The sequence below is a fragment of the Trachypithecus francoisi genome, unplaced genomic scaffold, assembly GCF_009764315.1.
Source record: "Trachypithecus francoisi isolate TF-2019V2 unplaced genomic scaffold, Tfra_2.0 Lachesis_group7, whole genome shotgun sequence".
Taxonomy (NCBI): Eukaryota; Metazoa; Chordata; class Mammalia; order Primates; family Cercopithecidae; genus Trachypithecus; species Trachypithecus francoisi.
In genome coordinates, this window is record NW_022681472.1 from 14,017,363 (window position 1) to 14,041,598 (window position 24,236).

The 24,236-nt window shown below is 39.7% G+C and overlaps 1 long non-coding RNA gene across 1 annotated transcript; it reads left to right on the forward strand.

The window, feature by feature from the left end:
• The first annotated feature begins 868 nt into the window (after positions 1–868).
• Positions 869–22,937, forward strand: LOC117078984. The gene is made up of 3 exons (XR_004435229.1): positions 869–1,171; positions 21,929–22,109; positions 22,747–22,937. It is a non-coding gene; the product is annotated as an uncharacterized LOC117078984 (long non-coding RNA).
• Positions 22,938–24,236: the final 1,299 nt, after the last annotated feature.

The following is a 24,236-nucleotide window of genomic DNA, read 5'->3' on the forward strand; positions in this document are numbered from 1 at the left end:
CTGGTAAGCCTAGAGTGGAAAAGTGAGAAGGCAGTAACACTATGATCTGACTGTGCATCTCTGGGATTTCTGCTGCTCTATGATCTTCGCCATTATGGGGAACAGCCTGATGCTGTAGCCTTGGTCAAATTCATGCCAGCCAGCCAGCAGAAACCAATCCAAGGACACAAATGGAGCCACACAAAAGCGTGTGAAATGAGAAATTTGATAGTTCACTTTTAATGCCACCGTGTTTTTCAGTTCTATGAATTTTTTAATTTTACAGCTGTTTTTGGACTATTATGTAGCAGCAATGTGTATTTACAGATGTCTACTGCATACACCTCCCTCTGCAGTCCTATGATTTTCTTAATTATGACAAAACATAAAACAACAGTAAAAAAAGACAAAATTATATTATAAAATAATAATACAATAATATGTAATATGTAATAGTATTATATATATATATATACACACACACACACACACACACATATATATATATATATATATACATACACACAAAAAAAACCCACATAAATCAACAGGCATTTGTTGAATACCTGCCATGTGTCATGGACTTTACCATGTCCCAGGAAACAAAGATGAGTCTTAAACAGCCCTGACCTGTGAGGTACTCTCTGTTTACTCCATAACCAACAGGATGACTGTAAATTCTTGGCAGCTAGGGGCCACTTTTCTCCTGTATCTATTGATCCCACACTGTTGCCTCATCTACCACGATCCCACACTGTTGCCTCACCTACCACTTCTCATGTTTACTGATGAAGAGGCTTAATATACTTGGCCCGGCACTATAATAAAAACTAACAATTTCTTAGCACTTGTGATATGCTGAGCCCTTTTCTAAGATTTTATAGTATTCGTAACAACTCAATGAAGTAGAGACTTTTCTGATTCCTGAGTTACAGGGGGTTAAGAAATTTGCTTATGGTCACAGCTGCTAAGTAGGAAGTTGGTGTTTGAACCTAGACAGTCTAGTTTCAGGGCACAGGTGCTTAACAATTATGCTTTGTTGTATCAGTGGCAAGCAAAAGAAGGGCGTAGTCTTTACCACTGAGGAATTTGGAATCTGCTTCTGGAAGATAAAGCTAAATTGCTGAGAGCTGTGGATGACAGAGCACGGAAGGCAGAGTGCAGACTATAGACATCACAGGGATTGAAGAAGGTGAGTGCAGCAGTAAGGGGAAGCTAATTTGAGAGTGTGTCTGGGAAAGTAAATAGGATTTGGAAGATGGAAATGCAAGGTGGTGTGGGGGGTGTTTGGGGTATGGGAGTGAGTCAAGTGTGTGTCAGGAACACAACCGAATGCCCTCTAATGGCCACTGCTCTACCAGGCATTGGGTCCTGGAGGAGGGGGCAGGGAAGCTAGGAGGTGGTTTCTCTTTTTTGCCCTTGAGGACAAAAATGTTTCAGCTAACATCTTTTATGCATGCAGTACTATTTCTGAAAAGCTAAAAGTAACCTACAGGGCCTTATCAATTTTAAAAAAGCAAATCTTTTCTATAGAATTCTCAAAAACTGGTAGGACTCCTCTTAAAAATTCTAAACATTTGTTTTTTTATCTTCTTTGATCTATATGAAATTATTCAACAGTCAAGGACCAAAGTAATTACTACCATTGAAATTATACATTATTAAAAATGCGTTTAAAGCTGATCTCTCCTTTATTTTAAACGTAAGTATGACACACTAACAGTTGTGCAAAAGGAAGATAAAGTCTGTGCCACAATGATGCCAAAGCCTTCAATCAATTTGATTGACTGAGGGAAAATAGGCCAAAGCTGGTATCACAGAGCTAAAATACAAAAAAAAAAAAAAAAAAAAACCCAAAAAAACCCACAGAAAAAGAAAAGTAATGTTTTTGAAGTACTTCCCACATGCCAGGATTTCTGTCAGATTTTTCATGCACTATTTTATTAGTCACAAAAATTCTATGAGATGTTTGTATTCCCATTTTATGGATGAGAGAACTGAGGATTTGAAAGATTATCTTCCCCAAATTAAGACAGAGCACAGACTTGGATCCAGACTTTCTGAATCATTATCCCATGTGTTTAGCAACCCCGTTTGGCTTAGTTCCCAAATGCAGCTGGTGTGACTCACAATGACATGAAGTCTCCTCTCCAGGTCAGCTCTGAGACCCTTGGGTTCAGATTCCCTCCAGTATCTCCTTCTGGTGTTTCAGGGTAGCAAGAGAAGCCTATAGTGGTGTGTAGATAAAATATCTGAAAAATTGGCTTATAATTTTCAACATTCCCTTTGAATTCTTGTTATCATGCCAGAACATTTGACAGCTTACTTAAGGGTTCAGAAAGAAAACCCAGGTTTTCTTTTTCTTAAGCCAAAGCTTCACCTTCTCATCTACTGGATTTTTCCATTGGATCTAAGTGAAGTTCGTTTCAAGATATGGCATGCAGACAAACAGACCAAACAGAAAGAACATCTCCGATTACTCTGATTTCTATAATAAGATAGAGCCTATAGGCATTAAGGACTGGATGTGAGGGACAGAGGCAGCTCTCTGGCTGACTGTGCCTGATTTCCAAGCCTGCACCAAGTCCTAGGCCAAGCACAGCATGCTGTGAATTCAGAGCTCTTGGAAATTGGCATGGGCTTGACATATAGCCAAATATATTTTGATACCTTGCAGACAGAGTTTAGGATGTCTTGGACATGAGAAATTGGAGATATTGGTGGCAAAAGGAGAGAGTAAATTGTGATCGTCAATGGGACTTCAAAATGAAAAGGTCACTCAGATTGACATGAAATGCTCTAGCAATCCTTCCTAAAGGGAACTTCTACCCATGACAAGGTGCTTTTTGTTTTTGTTTTTGTTTTGTGATGTACGTAGTGGTTTCTAGGGGGCATTTTGAAAATTGGAGCTTTGACAAAACTCCCAGGGTTTCAGATCTTGGTGTCTCTCTCTCTCTCTCTCTCTCTCTCGTTTTTTCTAGTAGTAAATAGAAATCTAAAATGATCAAAAAAGATAAATAAATATAGAAAGATGAAAAAAATAACAAGCATTACCTCCTAATTACTTCCCCTCTCTGAGCATCAGTTTCTTCACTGGTAAGATGGAAATAATAATAGTACTTCACACGTCTTTTTTTTTAGAATTAAATTAATCCCTGTATAAAGGTGCTTAGCATATTGCCTTATTGCTTAGCACATAGTAAAAAACTCATAATAAATGAAGATATTATTATTAATGGTATTATATTAAATATGACCATTAATAAAGGATATAAAAAATCTTGACCCCTTTGGTAAACAAAACTCCATCTCTAAATTGAAACTAACGGTACTCTGGAGTCATCGTTGCCTTTGGATTCAGGCTCAGGAACTCATTGGTGTGAGGCTGTAGTTCTTCTGGTAGCTAACATCCCTTGGCTGGGGGCCAAAGCACATGAGTTAGCTGAATTTTATATGACAAGTCTAGGCCATCCTTTTTGGTATTTATATAAGAATGCTCTTAGGCTAGTTTTAAAATCTTTTATTTTGTGACAATCTGTGACTTCACTTTTATTAAATGACTTTCTCTACTAATTTAGAACAGATTGGAACAATTTGATTATAATACAAAATCTGTAGTGCTAAATAGTCTATCTTTTTATGCACAATATGCTTGCCCTTGTGGAGCTGAGCTGACCTCGAATTTTGGGCTTACATTTGCTTTTCCCAAACTGTGTCAACTTAATAAAGAAAACAAACAAAACAAAACAAAAACACAACAGAAACGAAACCCTCTTTTATCGCAGGGAAGTCGCAGATGCTAATTGTAAAGATTTATCTTCTTTTAACCATGATTTAGGGGAGTAGTTTTGCTACTTTATCCCGGCTCTAATATCACAAGAAATGGAAAATTCATGCATGCAAATATTGTTTATGAATATGGGCAACTCTAGATGCATTTTTTATGAACATGGAACATTTGGCTTTGCATCTGGTAGTGTGGAGAATAACAAATCCGGCTCTGCACCCTAGGAGATATCCAGATTACTTTATTATTACAATGGTTTCAATAACTCCAGGCACTTTTCAGACACCTGGATATTCACGAATGGTTCAAACCTCCCTGACAGCATTTTATTCATACAACTTTTTGAAGTTAGAGATCATTTGAGTTATCTGGGTTTCTAAAAGCATTTGGGAAATAAATGCAAATCTTAGACCCCCAATATGTTAGTGCTTTATTTAATCATTGCCACTCTTTTCAAAGATTGACCAAATCTTGGGAGCTTGTGATGGTTACCATGAAATTCAAGGCTTCCCTCTGGAACACATCGCTGGAATAATTTCTGTTAGTCTCAAGTCATCTAAGTCTCAAGTCACCTTCTTGATTTGTGCTGGGATAAATGTAATTCCTCTGTGGAACTTAACGTACAAATTGATTAATCTAAATTAGTCTTTCACATCTTTATAAATAACTCATCATTATGATATCTAACATTTAAGTTTTTTAAGTATCCCGTAGAAATCTCTGTTTTTGATCTTACCCAGGCACTCTTTTGTTTGAAAGGGATTGGATGGAAAAAGAAGACTTGGCTTTTAGTACAAAACCCACTAGAGAGCCCTTGGAAAGTTTATTTGTGCACTTGTGTATTTTGACACTCACTCAGTAGGTGAACTTACACAGAAGAGAGCCGTGTCTAATAGGACTGTCTGATTCTATTTATTTTTTTGTTATCATCTTGCAGTGCTGTTTTTGGCACACAGTTGTGTAAGTCACTAGTCTCCAAAAAAAAAAAAAACCATGGGCAATCCTGTGCCAATCACTTCAAGTTGCCCTAAACACCTCAACATTGACATTTTCCATGCAGTAATTCAGGTTTTTGCCTTTGAGAACAACCAAGAATGGTGTTAAGGAGAGATGCCTCTTTTCTCATCTACAGGTTTTACTCCCAAATGTTACTTTAAACATCTTTAGATTCTGTTCAGTTTTATTACTCTTCATTTCAACTTTTACTCCTCCCCCAAAAATGAGTTTTGCATATTTTATTTTATTTTACTTTTTGTAACAGAGTCTTGCTCTGTCACCCAGGCTGGTGCAAGCTCAGCTCACTGCAACCTCTGCCCCCTGGCCCAAAGTGATTCTCCTGCCTCAGCCTCCTGAGTAGCTGGGACTACAGGTGCCCTCTGCCATGTCCAGCTAATTTTTCTATTTTTAGTAGATACGGGGATTCACCGTGTTGGCCAGGCTGGTCTCGAACTCCTGACTTCAGATGATCCTCCCACCTTGGCCTCCCAAAGTGTTGGGATTACAGGCATGAGCCACCGCACCCAGCCCGAGTTTTGCACATTTTAATTTTAGGTTTTAATGTTTAGGTTTTAGGTATTTTATTTTATTTTTGTACAAGTCAAAAGATAACAGTTGTATACGGGCTTTTGACTGAGAACTAGGAAACAGTCATGGTCTGAGGATTCTAGGTTCTAACTTTTGGAATACAGAAGTACCCCTCTTGAAACAGTTTGTGAGCTCTTTTAATCTTATACCTTTATTTATAAAATATTTAAGCCCCACCCCAGTATATGTTTACAGACTTACCATCTCACACTTCTACACTGAAATGGCCTTCCCAGGGCCCCCAAGGCTGAACGTGCTCTCAGCCTTGCTTCTGCTCCGAGCTCCTTGCTGGGTGAACGAGTTCACACATCTGCCACTGCAGTAACAGAGAGTTTGTATTATATATCACCAGCAAATGTTAGAAAGATGAAGTAGCCACAATGAAATATCACCTTATACCCATTAGGATAGCTACTATTTAAAAAAATCAGAAAATAACGAGTGTTGGTGAGCCAAGGAGAAATTGGAAACCTTGTGCACTGTTGGTGGGAATGTGAGGTGGTGCAGCTGCTATGGGAAACAGTATGGAGGTTCCTCAAAAAATTAAAAATAAAATTACCACATTATCTAGCATTTCCACTTCTGGGTGTATCTCCAGAAGGATTGAAGGAAGCGTCCTGAGAAGATATTTGTAACCCACGTCCATAGCAGCGTTATTCACAATAGCCAAAAGGTGGAAATAATCCAAGTGCTCATCAACAGATAAATGGCACTATGGTTTGAATGTGTCCCTCCACAATTCATAAGTTGGAACTTATCTCTCAAAGTGATGGAACTAAGAGATGGGGCCCTTAGGAGGTGATTAAGACATGGGATTAGTGCCTTTATGGAAGGGCTGGAGGAGTGCGTTTGCCACTTTCTTCCATGTCTTCTACCTTATGAGGACACCACATTTGTCCTTTGTGCCCTTCCCTCCGTCTTTCCTGCTATGTGAGGACAGAGAGTTAATACCCTCCAGGGGACACTGCAACAAGGTGCCTCCTTGGAAGCAAAGACTTGCAGATGTTTTGATCTTGGATTTTCAGCCTCCAGAACTGTAGGAAATAACTTTCTGTTCTCTCTATATTACTCAGTCTCAGGTATTTTGTTATAGCAACACAGAGAGACAAAGACAAAAGGATAAAGAAAATGTGGAATGAAATATTATTATTTATCCTTAAAAGGGAAGAAAGTTCAGAATATGCTACAACATGGATGAGGCTTTAGGAGCTTATGTTAAATGAAATAAGCCAGACACGAGAAGACACATACTGTATGATTCCACTTATTTGAGGTAGTTGAAGTACCTAGGTCAAATTCATAGAGACAGAAAGTAGAATGGTGGTTGCCAAAGGATGGAAGATGGGAGGAATGGGGATTGTTTACTGGGTACAGAGTTTTGCAAAATAAAGAGTTGTGGTGGTGGTTGTACAACAAATGTGAACACTACTGAACTGTATGCTTAAAAGTGGTTAAAATTGGCTGGGCGCTGTGGCTCTTGCCTGTAATCCCAGGACTTTGGGAGGCTGAGGCAGGCAGTTCATTTGAGGTCAGGAGTTCAAGATCAGCATGGCCAACATGGTGAAATACTGTCTCTACTAAAAATACAAAAAATTATCCGGGCGTGATGGTGAGCATCTGTAATCCCAGCTACTTGGGAGGCTGAGACAGGAGAATTGCTTGAACCTGGGAGGCGGAGGTTGCAGTGAGCCGAAATGGAGCTACTGCACTGCAGCCTAGGCAACAGAGTGAAACTCTGTCTCAAAAAAAAAAAAAAAAAAAAAGTAGTTGATGATAAATTTTATGTAATACATATTTTACCACAATTTTAAATAAAATATGTAAGAGATAAATGCACCTTCTTAATATTTTTTTCCTGCCTCTAGTGGGTTATTTTTAATCACCGCACTCTGTAGCCCACCACTTTTAAGGCATGCTAACAAGCCGAAGATGACAGACACAGAGATGCGCCTGCCAGCTCCCCCTCCAAGGAAGGATGCACTGCCCACCCAAGGGAGTGTGCCCAGCAGATGGTCCAGCTGTCAGGCACTCTGGGACCCACCTCCCCTTGCAGATAGCCCCCTTGCTGAAGTGATGCCCTTACAGGACAGCCTGTGTTAGTCATGGAGAGTAGCAGGGTCATAAAAGCCCAGCCCTTTCAGGCTGATGTGAGACACAGTGATGGTCAGCTCTCGTTCTAGGCTCTCCCACGGGGGCCTGCCCTGCGGTTCTACTTCATCTGCCCAAAGTTACTTCCACCTCGTTCCTTTTCCCAGGTGTGGATTCCTAATAAAGATTTTGTACCCAGACTCTGTCTCAGTATTTTGGATTTTGGAAAACCCAGCTTGAAATGGAGATCAAGATGCTATCGAGATTAATGGAAGCAAATTCCCTAATTTCTAAACAAGAGTGAACTTGTGCTTAAGTTGCTTAGTGAAACGATGAAGGCCATTACGTTTGAAGAATAAAATACATTGGAGCTCTGAATAGGCAAATGAAGTCCTTTTCTGATTAAGAAACATACATACACATCCATGCACACAAGAACCAAGCTAACATAAAAATTATGTCACAAAATGAATAGAAACTTCTGCTCTGTAAAAGTTGCTGTGTTTGTAATTCAGGTAAACCTATTTTCTATAAAGCAGGTGTGATCAGACATTAATATTTGTATGCCTCCTGTAGGAGAATCCTCCCACATTGTCATTGTTGACAGTAATCAACGGGCCTGAACAAAGAAGAGGATAAATAGGTCAATCCATTATCAAACCAGCTCAGTTGTAGGGAGGGGACTATAAAGCGGCCCTGAATGGCCATAGTGGGAGCTACCAGATAAGTGAGTAGTCAACACTTAAGTACACCTACAGTGTACACTTTTGAGTATTTATTGCCATGGCTCTGGTTTTTCTGTGTGCCTCTGTGAACGCCCCCTGGAATCTTAGAATTTCTATGAGAAATTCCAGATGTCTGAGGAATCTTTCCGAACATCATAGTTTCTGCTAATGTGAAGAAAAAGTTAGCCCATGAATTTGAGGTCATGTTTGCACAAAAAAAAGAATTAAAGAAATTACAATATAATGTAATTCCTACCTCATTTTGGCTTTAATTATTTGGATATGATAGGACCTTCTTAAACAAATATATTTTAAACTTTCAAAGCATAGTGAGAAATCGCTTGTTTTCGACTATGGAAGAAAGAGAGATGTAGAAATGTCAAATAATTTGTAAATCCAAGTTAATTATATTTCCATTTGGCTTTCAAATAAGGTAAGAAAAGACTCTGCCAGGTGTTTCTATACTGTGATATGACAGCTAATACGTACTGAACACACAAAATGGACCATGTGCACTTTACAGGGCTATCTCAGTTTTTTTCTTAAAACAATCTGCAAAAAGGGAATTATTATTATATTATTATAACACTCACAATAAGGAAAGACACAGCTTAGAGGAAATGAGCAGCTTGGCTAAAGTTGCATGTGGAGGAAGTAAGAGAAACAGGAGGAAGCAGGAGGCTGTCTCCAGAGTTGGAGCTCCTAACACCTGCACATGAATGAACCCAGCCAGTTCATTGAATAACTTGCTAAGTTTTCTTCATGTTGTATGAATTGATGGTTTAATTAAATGTTTTAAATCATAGAATTATATTATTTTGGACCGACAGATTTTCATTAAAAGACGATAAGACACTTAAATCAACTTTTAAGGTTTCTTTCCATTAAAAATATACTTTGCAGTCTTCTTTAACGGACAAAACACCAGTCCAGTGAGAGTCAATGAATAGTTTTTTTGGATGACTCAGCTAAAGGGGAGAATGGTGGAATGATCTGTTTGATGATCTAATCTCAATTGCTAGGGACATGATGGTTTTAACTTCCTGAGCTTTGAAATTCACCCAACTCAAAGTTTCATTGCCAGACGTGTCATTATCAGTCATTGTCATGGCAGCGCACAGAAATGGCAAGTGTATCCATCTGTCTTCTTTCTCCTCCTCCCTATGCCTATGACAGGGAGTTCTAGAGGATCACAGCACCTGCCGAGCCCAGATGTGGTCAGGATCCATTCTGTCATAGCCCAGGGAGCAGCCATCACAAAAACTCCCCGTGAGAAAAAAACTTTTATGTTGTTCTCTAGCACTTGGGGGCTGTAGGAGGGGAGTTCGAGGTGCAGCTCTGTGTTTGTAGAACATTTATAATGGGTGTTTTTTTTTTTCTTCAATACCTCTCAACAGTCCTAGTTTCCTCTTAAATTTTCAAATCAGGGTTGTGGTGTTAAGAAAGGGATATTTTAGGAAAAGGGCTATTCTGTCTCCTTTTCTTGGGTCCTTCTTAAGTAACTGGACAGTTAAAATGAAAATACAAGCTCATTCAAATTGATAAGAGCTTACTTAACGTGTTGGTCTTCTTACTAATAAGTTTGTAATATTAAAGGATCTTTCTTCCCCCATTCAGATTTTATAAACATTTATGTGACAGACATGTGTTAGGTGAGTTTAGAATCATTGTCTCTTGGAAACACACTAATTGCAATGTTGATTACTTCAGAGACCTCCACAGGCTAAAGGGAGCAGTTATTTAGGGACAAACTTTTTGGCACACCTTGTATAACAGCTCATCCAAGTCCCCTTTACTTATGAGTAGAAATGAACCTGTGGCTTACAACTAAATAGAAATAAATGTTCTCAGCAGGGAAGAGTCATTACCAATTTAATGAACCAGAGTTCTGTTTATAGCTCTGTGAAGGATCATAATGTGTAAATTTAAATAAAACACCATGACTTTCCTTTTAAGTGTTAATATGTGAAATATTGACTTAGTCTATTCCTAACTTAAAAAGTAAATACAAAATTCAAACGTGTCTATCAAGTTCACTGACAGACAATGCAGTTAGAGACCCGGATAGAAATACAAACAGGTCTCTAAACAATAGCATTGCAGGATCTGGGGTTCACATTATTGGTCTGTTGTGCTCTCGGTCTGTTATAGGGCTGATGACTTTAATTAGCAATGTGCATTTAAACATACATTCATATAAATACTTGAATATGACAAGTTTCTTTTTTTAAAAAAGAAATTTTATTATAGGTTCTAGGGTACATGTGAAGGTTTGTTACCTAGGTAAACTCATGTCATGAGGGTTTGTTGTACAGATTATTTCATCATCCAGGTATTAGCTTCAGTACCCAATAGTTACCTTTTCTGCTCCTCTCCCTCCTCCACCCTCTAACCTCAAGTAGACCCCAGTGTCTATTGTTTCCTTCTTTGTGTTAAAGTGTTTTCATCATTTAGGTCCTGCTTACAAGTGAGAATACATAGTATTTGATTTACTGTTCCTGTGTTAGTTTGCTAAGAATAATAGCCTCCAGCTCCATCTATGTTCCTGCAAAAGACATAATCTTATTGTTTTTTTATGACTGCGTAGTATTCCATAATGTATATGTACCACATTTTCTTTATCCAATCTGTCATTGATGGGCATTTAAATTGATTCCATATCTTTGCTATTGTGAACACAGATGCAATGAACATTTGCATGAATATTGCTTTATGGTAGAATGATTTATATTTCTCTGGGTATATACCCATTAGTGGGATTACTGGATTGAATGGTAGTTCTGTTTTTAGCTCTTTGAGGAATATTGCTTTCCACAATTGTTGAACTAATAATTCACCAGTGGTGTATAAGTGTTCCCTTCTCTTTGCAATCTTGCCAGCATCTGTCAGTTTTTGACTTTTCAATAATAGCCATTCTGACTCATGTGAGATGGTATCTCATTGTAGTTTTCATCTACACTTCTCTAATGATCAATTATATTGAGCTTTTATCATATGTTTGTTGGCTGCAAATATGTCTTCTTTTGAAAAGTGTCTGCTCATGTTCTTTGTCACTTTTTAATGGGGTTGTTTGTTTTTATCTTGTACATTTGCTTAAGGTCCTTACAGATGCTGGATGTTAGACCTTTGTCAGACACATAGTTTTCAAATATTTTCTCCCATTCTGTAGGTTGTCTGTTTACTCTGTTGATAGTTTCTTTTGCTCTGCAGAAGCTCTTAAGTTTAATTAGATCCCATTTGTCAATTTTTGCTTTTGTTGGATTGTTTTGGTGTCTCTGTCATGAAATCTTTGCCTGTTCTTATGTCCAGGATGGTATTACCTATGTTTTCTTCTAGGCTTTTTATAGTTTTGGGTTTTACATTTAAGTCTTTAGTCCATCTTGAGTTGGTTTTTGTATATGGTGTAAGGAAATGGTCCAGCTTTAATCTTCTGCATATGGCTAGCCAGTTGTCCCATCACCATTCGCTGAATAGGAAACCTTTTCCCCATTGCTTGTTTTGGTGAGCTTTGTTGGAGATCGGATGGTTGTAGGTGTGCAGCCTTATTTCTGGGCTCTCTATTCTGTTCCATTGGTCTATGTGCCTGTTTTTGTACCAGTACCATGCTGTTTTGGTTACTATAGCCCTGCAGTACAGTTAGAAGTTGGGAACAAGTTCCTTTAAACTGTAAACCAAAAACAATGAAAAAAACATGCCTTGAGATTTATCACAAAGTCTCTTTCCATGGTTCCTTTTGTGGACTCTGGCTCCATCAATCCTCCTTATTTACATCATTGCCATTTTCCATTCACTGTAAATTCCCAGTTTGCAAACATGGGGATACATCTGCTCTATTCACTGATGTCTTCTCAGGGCCTAGAACCATTCTTGGTCCATATTTGGAGCTCAAGAAATATTTGTTGAATACATGAATGAGTGAATTTTTGGAAACTATTACAATTGAACAAAAGCTCTTGTATTAGGACTCTTTTACCATAATTAAGTTCCTGAATAACCAGTTGGTTTAATTTTTTTAATTAGTAAATTCAGTTGTCTAATCTTGTTAGGAGTTCCACTTTAGGTAAAATAAACCAGTGCTGTCTTCAAACTGTGGTATAAGTATTTCTGGGGATAGACAAAGACTTTTCAGGTGGTTCACAGACAAAAACACTTAAAGAAATCAACATTCAGATCTTCAATTTCCACTTATACTCTTTCCTAAAGTTTATCTGACTGAGAACACACAGGCAAACCACCTCCACTGTCATTATCATGTTTTTACACTTTACAAAAGAAAGGCAAGTCTCTCACCCAGCCTGGTTCTCATTATGGTGTGTTGCCTGGAGTGTAGAAACTCAGGTGACTGTAAAACCTACAATCGAACAAGGGCATTCTTGAGAGTGAAAGTAGGCTCTATGAATCTTTAACTTGGGGCCAGCCACAGTGGCTCACACTTAGTCCCAACACTTTGGGAAGCCAATGTGAGAGGATCACTTGAGCCCAGGAGTTCGAGACCAGCCTGGGCAACATAGGGAGACCCTATGTTTTCAAATAGTAAAAAGAAATTAGCCGGGTGTGGTGGCACGTTCCTGCAGTCCCAGCTACTCGAGAGGCTGAGGCAGGAGAATTACCTGAGGTTGCAGTGAGCCATGATCGCACTATGACTTTCCAGTCTGGGTGACAGAATGAGATCCTGTTTCAATAAACAAATAAATAAAATGGTTAACTTGCGACAATATAATCTTCACAAAGGTGTATTCAGATAACACTATCACCATTCTCCTCTCCCCTTCTGAGTATACTGGGTTTAAAAGATGGCTCTAAGTGAAAGAGTAGCAGGTAAATTAATAATCACTTGCTAAAGTGGTAAAATTTAAAAAGTATTCTTCCAGAAATTGATTAAGTAAATAAATCCAATGAGCCAGTGATTTCTAAAACTTTGTTTTAAAAGGTCTTATTGAATTGTCAGCTGATGGATCAAAAGACATAAAAAATGTTTACAGCAGCATTATTCATAATAGCCCCAGAATTATTACCCAAAATCTCCATCAAAAGTTGCATGCTATATCCATAGAATGGAATCTTACACAGCAATGATAAAGAAGTTGTTGCTGCATATAATGGGGTTGACTTTCACAGTTATAATTTTAGCAAGACCATACTTTTTGATTTCATTTTTATGAATTTCATCCACAGACAAAACTGATTCGTGGTGTTAGAGATTAAAACAATAGTATAATGATTATTTTGGGGTGGGTTTTAGACTAGGAGGGGGCACAAAGGAGACATCAGGAGAGATGGAAATGTGTTCCAGATCTTGATCTGGGTAGTGGTTACATGGGTCAATCTATATTTAAATCTTCATCTAGTTTAACATTTGTCAACTTTATGTAAGGTATGCATTAATAAGAAAGAAAAACAAACTGATTTATTTCATCAATAAAGGTTTACTAATGCACAAGGCTGGGGGTTGGTGATGTAATAATGAACACAATCTCAAGAAGCTTATAGATAGGAAAACCGTCTCTACAAACCATATCTATCTGTTTTGGCAAAATTATTAACACCCACTTTCATCCCCCCCCAGATACCCTGGGTTTTGTGATAAATTACAAGAGTGCTCCATGTTACAGTTTATCTACTGCTTTGTAGCAAATAATCTTCAATGCTTAATGGCTTTAAAATAAAAATTTTAACATAGCTCACAATATTATGGGTCAGGAATTCATGCAGGGCTCAGCTGGGCAATTCTTTTTGGTTCTACTGACCTTGCATGCAGTCACTTGGAGGCCCTCAACTGGCAGATGGACTGGTCTCGAGGGTTCAAGATGGTCCATTAACAATCTCTGGAACTTTACTGGGATAGTTGGGAGACAGGGTTCATCTGGGACTGTTGACTGGAGTACCTCCATGTGGCCTCTCCACAGTGGATGTCTCAGGGTAATTAGATGACCCTTTAATGAGGTGGCTGGCCTGGTGGAAGCTGCATGACTCTTATGACCAAGACTTGGAAGTCACCTAGTGTCTCTTTCACTTCATTTTATTGATTGAAGCAGTCACAGCCCGCTATGTTCAAGAGGAGGGAACGTCAACTCCATTGCCAAGTTGGAGGGATGTAAAAAAATCTGTAGCCCTTTGTAAAAAACCTCAATGCCCTACTTGAATCAATTCCAAGCAGACATTTTACATATCTATGTTCTCAGTATCTTTTGCATCCTTCTCCTGTCTATCCTTAGTATAACTTCATTAGCTTGGATTCTCACAATTTTTCATTTGTACTGTTAGTGAATACTCTTAATTGATCCCCTGTTCTAGTTTCTCTCTTCTTTATTTCATCTTATTCATGGTTACCTAATGGTCAGCTTTAAAAATCTGTTAAACTTTTGCTAAAAAAATTTTGAAACAAATCCCTCTTTGTGTACGAATTAGAACCCAAACTCTTTTGCCTGACATTTAAAGCTCTTTATGACTTGATTCTAGCCTATGTTTTCAAACTGATCTTTCATTTTCCGTTTTGTGAACTTTAACATTCAGCGAAATACTCATTATGTTGCCTCTATAGGACCCACACTTCACAGCCTCAGTACATTAACTGACATCATATCTTCTGTCTGAAGTGAACCTACTCACCGGATATACTTAGGTACAGCCCAAATCTAATGGTTCTGCAAGGTCCTGCTGAAATGCCTCCTCCAGGATGCTCATTCATTTGTTCAACAAACATTTATTTCAGGTCTTATTCATCAGCCTCTTTTCTAGGCCTTGGAAGCACAGAGAAGAAGAGGCAGACACGGTCCTCAGCCTCAGAAGATTTACAAGTCTCTATTGGGAACTTGTAAACTAGTCCTTTGATCGCTCATAAAAATCCATTGATTCCTTTCTTGTGCTAATTTTGGAGGTAGTGTAAGTAGAGTAACTGAACATTAAGATCCTGAAACTGTGGCCTTGAAAAAGTTTTGGACCTTCTTTAGACCTCAGTTTTCCTTTCTGTGAAGTGGGCTATTAATAGTGCCTATGACACAGCTGCCGTGAAGTTTAAACACATTATTAAATACAAAACACTTAGAATAGAGTTTGGTAAACAGTAAGCACTAAATAAGCTTTAGTAATTATTACTATTGCCACTGTCATTTTCGGTTGGATATTCCCGCACATTAGATTTACACACTTTTTTGAGGCTGGGTAAGATAGCTTACAGTTATGGTGTTTTGGGGTTAGTGTGAAGTTTTAAGTCAGACAGAGCTGTTTGAGTCCAGCTCAGGAACTCATTAACTGTAGGACCTTGGCCAAGTTACCTTTCTGTACCTTACTTTTTACGTATTTAAATTCTGCATAACAATACCTAACAGAGTTGTCACAGGGATTTAATGAGGTCATATTTGTGCATGGCCTAATTTAGTGTCGGATACATAGTATGTTCCCCCCAAATGATGATGAAGGTGATAATGGTGATGATGATGAGCATAGACAATGACAAAATTGTCTAGAATCCCCTCTACTTACTATGGTACATAATTTAGTGAATGTCCTTTTAGATGTTCTAATGCTACTATAAAAGCAGTGTTCCCTAATTAGGATTATACCATGTTTAATTAATCTCCTTTTATTACTTTCTGTAAATAGTAGATGTCTTTAAATTTCAACCCATAGAGATATGCCTCATCTTTTAAAATGATTACATGGTGCTTCTTTCTATATGGGTACCATAATTTAATTAACCAGTCTCTTACAAATGTATACTCAAGTGTTTACAAGTTTTTCTATTATAGCATGGTATCATGCTTATAATTAAATCAATTACATAAAGATACATGTTTCTATGCCTATCTTATTATCAATTTAAGATAAGCAGTTAGAAGTAAAATTGCTTTACAAATGTACATCAAGATTTTTATGCATCCTGATAAATTGCTCTCCTGGCTCATTGTAACAATTATTACTCTCTCTGCTGTAGTCTGAATGTTTGTGTTCCCCCAAAATTCATATGTCGAAACCTAACTACCAGTGTGTTGTTATTAGCAGGTAGGGCTTTTGGGGTGTGATTAAATCACGAGAACTCTGCCCTCATAAATGGGATTTGTGCCCTTATAAAACAGTTCCAAGGGAGTCTGTTTGCCTCTTTCACCATATGAAGGCACAGTGAGAAGATACCATCTACGAACCAGGAAACAGACCCTCACCAGACACCAAATAGGCTAGCACTTTGGATCTTGGATTTTCCAGCCTCCAGGACTGTAAGGAATACATTTCTGTTGTTTTGGTTTATGGTATTTTGTTATAGTAGCCTGACTGAACCAAGACATCACCAATGGGGACCATCCAAGTATTTAGACACCGTTACTAAATAAACACTAGGCTTTGGTCAATTTCTGCACATCTTTGTCATGATTTATTTCCTTCATCTCTTTTTTTAAACCTATCAATATATTAGTACTAACACAGACTCTTTAATGTATGTCTTTTTATTTCCTCTAGACTACAGGCTTCTTGAGAAAAACAATCTTCATTCATTTTGGTAGTTTCCACTAATCTGTGATACATTTCCCTGCAATCTGGAGCAAATACATATCTTTCCTCAGAAATTATTTGCAACATTAAAGTAGACCAAGGCCTTAAGCAAAGTCACCAATTTGTTCATTAAAGGGTTGTTGGGGCTGGAGATGGTTTCAAGTGATTGGAAATTAAAATTTATTTTTAGAATTTCCTTTTATTTCAAACATAACTCCTTTTTCTCCCTGTTGGTATTTCCCTGTTAGTATAATAGAGCTAGAGTACCTGAGTGCTGTATAGTGGGTAAAGAAAGGAAGGATAGAAAGGGGATGAGAGGAGGTCTGAGAGGCTGCCAGACAGGCTCAGGAGGGCTCCCATTTGGTTCCACTTTACCCCACCAGACAAAAGTGTAACCAGTCTGGTCAGTTTGTTAGAAAAGACTTGGCAAGGGTGGCTGTTCCAATAAGAAAATCATCTGGGGCAAAAGTGAGAGAAGGTGACTGGCGATTACTATTAAAAAGTTCGGAGGAAAATGAGGTGCAGGTAAAATACTTTCTTACATGCTGCTTTTAAACAACGGGAGTCAAGAAAACAGTGTATAAAATAATAAAAGAGCTAGAGAGGTTTCCATATGAGAAGAATGAAAAGTTTTTTTTTTTTAAACCCATCATATTCTAAACCCACCACTTTAAATGAGCTCGGATCTCAATATCCCAAAGAATTACATCCTAGGTAATAACATGGTACTTAACATTTATACAGTGTGGAGTTGCAAATGGGAGGCCCCTGGGCTGCACTCAGTCTCCAAATATGTTTTGTTTGACCCACACAGCGTTGGCCAGATAGTGTTTGTAAAAATTTTTAGTAGTTACCCAGATTTAAAATTAGAAACAGGTTGGCTATTCACCAAACTGTTTCACTTCATCCCAGGCACACAGCTAGATTGCATTTCTCAGCCTCCACTGCACCACGTGAAATGTGAATGAAAGTGATGGGCACTTCCTCCACGTCTGGCCAATACAAACCGACCATGAGCAGCCCTCCCAGCTCTTTGCCCTTTTGTTTCCCTGAATGACAGCGTGGAGGAGAGTCTCTTTACCTGTTCTTTCCTCTTTCCCTGCACCAACCCAAAACAAGATTGGGTGAGCAAGAAGTAATCGTCTGTGATGTTTGAGCCATTGTCTATGTTGGCATTCATCAGACTCAACAGTTAGCAGATGCTACCCAATATGCTCTGTAGCCAGGTTCACGCAACCTCTAGTATGGCGAGATACATTCCCTGTTATCTCTTATACCCGTGAGGTATTACCCAGTTATGTTTCCTGGTAGATTCCCTTAGGTATGATTAGAATTTGAGACTTTTTATATTGTGCTTTAGAGTTTACTAGGCATGCCCACATTCACATTCATTATCCCTTAAACCTTTTAACAACTCTGCATTTTCGGCACAGGATACCCCCATTCATTCTTTAGTAAGTTTGGGATCATGTGAGTAAAAAGTTATTGAGTTCCTACCACAGACCAGGAACTGTGCTGGGCCCAGGGGATACAAAAATGAGACATGGGGAAATGGAAACTTACAAATGTTTTGATTCATATCATTACACATTTGCCAAGTTACAGGCTGCTAAGAGAAATGACAGGGGTGATATCATGTATCTCTACCAAGAGCAATCTCTGGGAAATAGCGGTGGTCTGGAATAATGCCAGAAGATAAGACATGGTCCAAAGTTTGGACTTTTCAAAAGGAAAATAATGTGACTTCTTGAAACTAGAAACTAGTATATTTAATGTTGATACCATGAAAAAGCCTAGAAATCATCATTTAACAAAGGCTTTGTGACCACATAGAAAAGAAGAAATCATTCCTGGAAGTCAGGATTGGTTCATTAAGAGGCAACTTCGCTAAACTTAATTTATCCCCTTTTTGGGTGGGTTATTATTCTGCAAGCTATGGAAGATGTTACAAAGATGGTTGCGTTAGCTTGCTTGGGCTGTGTATTAGGCCGTTCTTGCATTGCTATAAAGAAATACCGCAGACTGGATAATTTATAAAGAAAAGAGGCTTATTTGGCTCACGGTTCCACAGGCTGTACAAGCATGGCACCGACATGTGCTCAACTTCTGAAGAGGTATCAGGAAGCTTTTGTTCATGGCAGAAGGCAAAGCAGGAGCAGGCCCATTGCTCACACGAGGAGAGCAGGAGCAACAGAGAGGCGGAGTGGGGTTGGGGGAGGTGCTACATATTTAAACAACCAAGTCTAGTGAGAGATGGCTTACTATCGCAAGGATAGCACCAAGACAGGAGAGACCCACCCCAACAAACCAAACCCTTCCCACCAAGCCCCACCTCCAACAGTGGGAATTACAATTCAACCAGATTTGGTGGGGACAAATATTCAAATTCTATCGGGCTACCACAACAAAATACTACAGACTGGCTGGATTCAACAATTTATTTTCTCACAGTTCTGGAGGCTGTAAGTCCAACAGTAGTGTGCCAGCATGGTCATTTTCCGGTGAGGTCTCTCTTCCTGGCTTGCAGATGGCTGCATTCTCACATTGTGCTCACGTGGCCTTTCCTTGGTGCCTGAGTGTGGAGAGGTGGGTAGGAGAAGAGAGAGAGGGATATCTCTTTTCCTGTTTTCATAAGGTCACTGACCTTGTTGGATCAGGAGCCCACCTTCATGACCTTATTTAACCTTAATTACTTGCTGAAGGCCCCATCTCCAAATAGAGTCACACTGTGGGTTAGTGCTTCAGCATATGAACTTGATGTGGGGGCGAGGGGCACAATTCAGTCCATAGAGATGTTGAGTCTTGCTTTTAACATAGCATCTGACAAGAATATTTTTATGATATCACTACAGACCAATTGAATACATAGCCTAGAAAATGGCAAATTTAGATGGATGTAGATTAATGGGTAATTGTCAAACATGAGAAAGGTCATTGGTAGCCTGTCCTAGGTTAACACTTTCATTAAGAACATAGTTATAAACAGAAAATATGCTTGTGGAGTGTGCAGCTCATATACTGGATGATAAAATCAAGATTCAAAATGAAATCTAGGGACTAGATTTATGGATTCAACTAATGAAATGTCATTCAGCCAGATAAATGTACAATACTTTACTGAAGATGAAGACATTATATAAGATAGGATGAAAGTTGAGAAAAAATCCTGGGGGAAATGAGTCACAGCAACCCAGGCTGTGTTCTTAAAAGTCTAAATCTAGGTTGAGGTGATAGTCCCATGTTGTATCCGGTTCTGGGAGACATACGTAAAAAGGAGGCCATTGACAAAGTGGAAAGGATTCAGGAAGATGACCAAGAGGGTCCAGCACCTGGTGCAACTCAGTTGCTATTACTCTATGTGGTGCTGGCTCAGGGATCTGGAGAGAGTCAATTTAGAGGTATGAAACCTTGTGGGGAATACGAAACTATCTTCAAACATAAGGAAAGTTGTCATGAACTGCTTTTGATTCTATGTGGGTGTGGGATTATAAAATAGTTTTGTTTTCTTCTTTTCCTTTAATTAAAAAAAATCTACCCTATTTAGACTGCATACACTACCACTAAACACTGTTTCAAGCACCTCACAAATGTTGCCTCTCTCATTTCTTAGAACAATCTGGTGAGAAATAGTATGTCCCCATATTATTGATGGGAAAACTGAGGGCCAGGGAGGGTAATTGTCTTTTTGAGGTCACACAGCTAGTAGGTGAAGGAAGTAGGTTTGAGTCCAGCTCTGTGAGGCTGCAGAGCCCATGCTCTTGACCAGTACACTTTACTAGCCTCTGTTCTTTCCACATGTTCTGTAATAAACAAAAACATTACGTGGATATCCAGGGAAAACATTTTAAAATGAAAACAAACAGAAAGACAAAGAGGCAGAGGAAGGACCGTGGATAGAGATTAATGCAGTTAGATTTAGATCTACTTCTGGAAGAACTGTCTAACGGTGACAATTTCCATGAGTGGAGTGGGTCGCCTTGCTGGCTCTGGGTGAGGATCTGCAGAGGCCGTGGAGGTGAGGGAGGACCCGGGAATCTCTGGGTGAGGATCTGCCGAGGCCGTGGAGGTGAGGGAGGACCTGGGAGGCTCTGGGGGAGAATCTGCAGAGGCCGTGGAGGTGACGGAGCACCTGTGAGACTCTGGGGGAGGAGCTGCAGAGGCCGTGGAGGTGAGGGAGCACCTGGGAGATTCTGGGAGAGGATCTGCAGAGGCCATGGAGGTGAGGGAGCACCTAGGAGTTTCTGGGGGAGGATCTACAGAGGCCGTGGAGGTGAGGGAGCACCTGGGAGTTTCTGGGGGAGGAGCTGCAGAGGCCGTGGAGGTGAGGGAGCACTAGATTATCCAATCCGAATATGCTCTGTGCTCTGTACTGTGTCTAATGGATCTCTTAATTTCTTCAACCAGCGCATGATTGTTGAGCACTCAGTAAGCCTTAGACAATGATCCAGGCTTCAGGGACACTGGTGAACAAGTGACTGCTCTCATGAAGTGTATATTCTAGTCTGAGGGGACAGATAAATAAAGGCACATGTAATATGCAGGGTGATGATAAGTGCTCTATGAAGGAGGAGTGAATAAGACAAAGGGATAGGGAAGGATGTTGGATGGGAGGGGAACAGAGCTGTTACATGCAAATGCTGAGTGAGACCTCGTGGATAATTCCTCTAAAGTATAAATCATACCAAGCCATTCTTTAGTAGGTCCCTCAGTGATTTAACACATTAAAATACCTCTAGTGATCTTTCATTTTAAAGTAAAATCCAAAGTCCTTACAATAGACTGACATGTCCTACCTAATAGGCTCCCACCCCACAACTGCTGCAACCTCATCTTCTACCTTACCACCCATGTTCCTTTTGCTTAAGTTACAATGGTTTCCCAGCAGCTCCTACCACACACTGGCACACTCCTGCCATAGGGCCTTTGCACTGGCTCTTCGCACTACCTGAAACCCTCTCACTTAGATATTCATACGGCTCACTCTCACCTGCTTCTGGCCTTTGTCCAAATGACATCATATCAGACAGACCCTCTGTCCCTGATCACCCTGAATAAACCAGAGCTTCTTCACCCATTGCTCTCTCTCCCATGACTCCAAAACCAGCTACATATTCTGAAAGACCCAGTACAAAATAAAATATGAGATACCTGTTTCAAAAAGCAGGGGAAAAATGCTCCTAAAAGTACTAAAATAGGAAGCTTTTTTCTTTTCTTCATGAACTCTTTCTCAATTTGTTGTTTTTTAACTTGTTATTTAATGCTATGCTCTAAAACACAGGATGCTTGTAGACTGAGAGCAGACCTTCAGAAGCACATGGGGGAACCCATCCACAGTGGGGGGTCTGAAGGAAGGAAAGATGCCTGGCCCAACCTCCTGGGCATGGCACATCAGTCATCTGGCAGTCAGTGGGAAGGAGAACCTGGCAGCCAGAGAGCTGCACGCAGGCACCAAGTTGCAGGTGAGCACCATGATGCCCTAGGTACCTAGATTGGGGCGGGAGAGAGTCTTGCCCTCATCGAGTCACCCACTGAATGCACTGTGGTGCTACAAACTCTGGGATGAAGACAGCCCTGGCCACACCCCATCTGAGATGGCACAGAGCATATGTGCCAATTCCTGACCCTTCCCATGCTCTTGTTTAGGTCCCAGCTGGGGCCACAGGGTGGCAGTGACCAAGGGGTGGATGCATGAATGGGTGGTCTGATGGGGCCTGGAGTGCCAGAAGGTCAGGAGCAGGTGGCTGGGAACTTGTCCTGGGTGGCAAGAGGCAGGATAGGGCTGAGGCTCCAAGTCTCCACTCCATGCCCCATTGTCCCATAAGATTTCGCTTACAAAACCAGATGCAAAGATGAGATTATGACTATCAGGACACAATAATTACAGGGCATTAAGCCCCAGGTGCACGCCCTTCTGAGTTGGGGGCCCTCTACAACTGCACAGGGCCCAAGCCCTTGAAAAGCCCTCCTTGCCACCCCATGTGACTCTGCCTAGCCACTGTATTATGTATTTATTTGATTTTTAATGTTCTGTCTCCTTCCCCCAGAAGTAAGCTCCACTGAAGCGAGGACTTTGTTCTCTTCTTTATGTGTTTTTAGTGCCCTCAGATGAAAAGGATAAAGAATAGCTTAAACTCTAGAATGTCAATACATGAAACTCGAAAAAATATTGCTTCTCAAACCACCATGGCACATGTATACCTTTGTAACAAACCTGCACGTTCTGCACATGTATCCCAGAACTATTCAAAAAAGAAAAAATTTTGCTTCTGATCCAACGAAAGGATACAGGCCTTTACAAGGTAAGTCACAGGATATTGTTGGAACATCCATCATAAAGGTAGAAAAAGTTAAAAGTATGAATAAACTCAAGGAAGATTTAGGTAATTTTAGAGAGACTGTATCTATACTACTCAGAGGTTTTTAAGTGAAGTAAGGATGTTTAAGAGACCTTGAACACCAGAGTTTCAAAATAATAGCCTTGAGAGCTCCACGGGCTGTGTGCAGAGGCTCAATCCTGGGCTGCTGGCCCTGGCAGACCAAATGTGGCCTTTTGTGCTCCTTTTCTTATGTTTTACCTCACAGCATGGCTTAGCACCCTAAGCCAGGCACTCTGGGGACATGCAATAGAAATAAATATAAAATGCGAATTCCATTCGTACCAACTTTCAATATGCAACTGTCAATCAATTCCATACCCCACTTTCAATCAGTTCCTACAGAGGTGAACTCATACAGAGCAGGTGGTTTCTAACTGAAGAATTCGACTTCTCTAAGTCAAAGCAGGGTCTGATTTGCCAAATGAATGCCGTACTCCAGAAGGAAGTGAGCACAGCCTTCTCTTACAGGGAGTAGGGTGGGCCTGTTGCTGAAAGACAGGGAGTCTATGGAAGTTTCTTTGGGGTAGGGCAGGGATGTGAGTAAGTCTGAGTCTGCAACAATGAAAATATTCTAAATCTTACTAAACACTGAAATAAAATCAGTTCCTAATATTTACTTTTGGTTGTTGCAATTCCTAAAAGTCTTTAGCCGTCATGGAAGAATTAAAACAACATATTAAATGGAGCTAATAAAGATGACCTTTTTTCCCTTTCAATAATTTGTGTTAGTGCTCTCATTACAATACATTTTTAAATGGAAGAAAAAGCCCAGCCATCTTTCCCCGATAAAATGCTAGATGTTTTGACTGTAAGAAGATTTATGTATCTATCGTAGATTAAAGTAGAAAAGCTTTTTGAAACCTCAGGTTCCAGAGCTCTATTTCTGGGGATTCTAACTTAATTAGTCTAGGTAGGAGCTTGGGAATGTGCAGCTATTACCTCCAGGGTTCCCTGGTGACTGGCTTAGCTCAGAAACCTCTGATCTTGTCCAACCTCTTTATAGACAGAAGAATGAACCCAAGAAACCAAAGAGCTCAAAACTTTCATTTCCTCTTTGGATCATTTTTGTAAAGAGACAGGCGTTTTGAAGTCACATTTTATTCACCATTTTGTTTGTTTGTTTGCTTTCAGTAGTGGTCAAAAGATGAGAAGAATATATTTTAAAGACCAAAATACAGAGTCGTCTTACGTAAGCATAGATGCTACCAA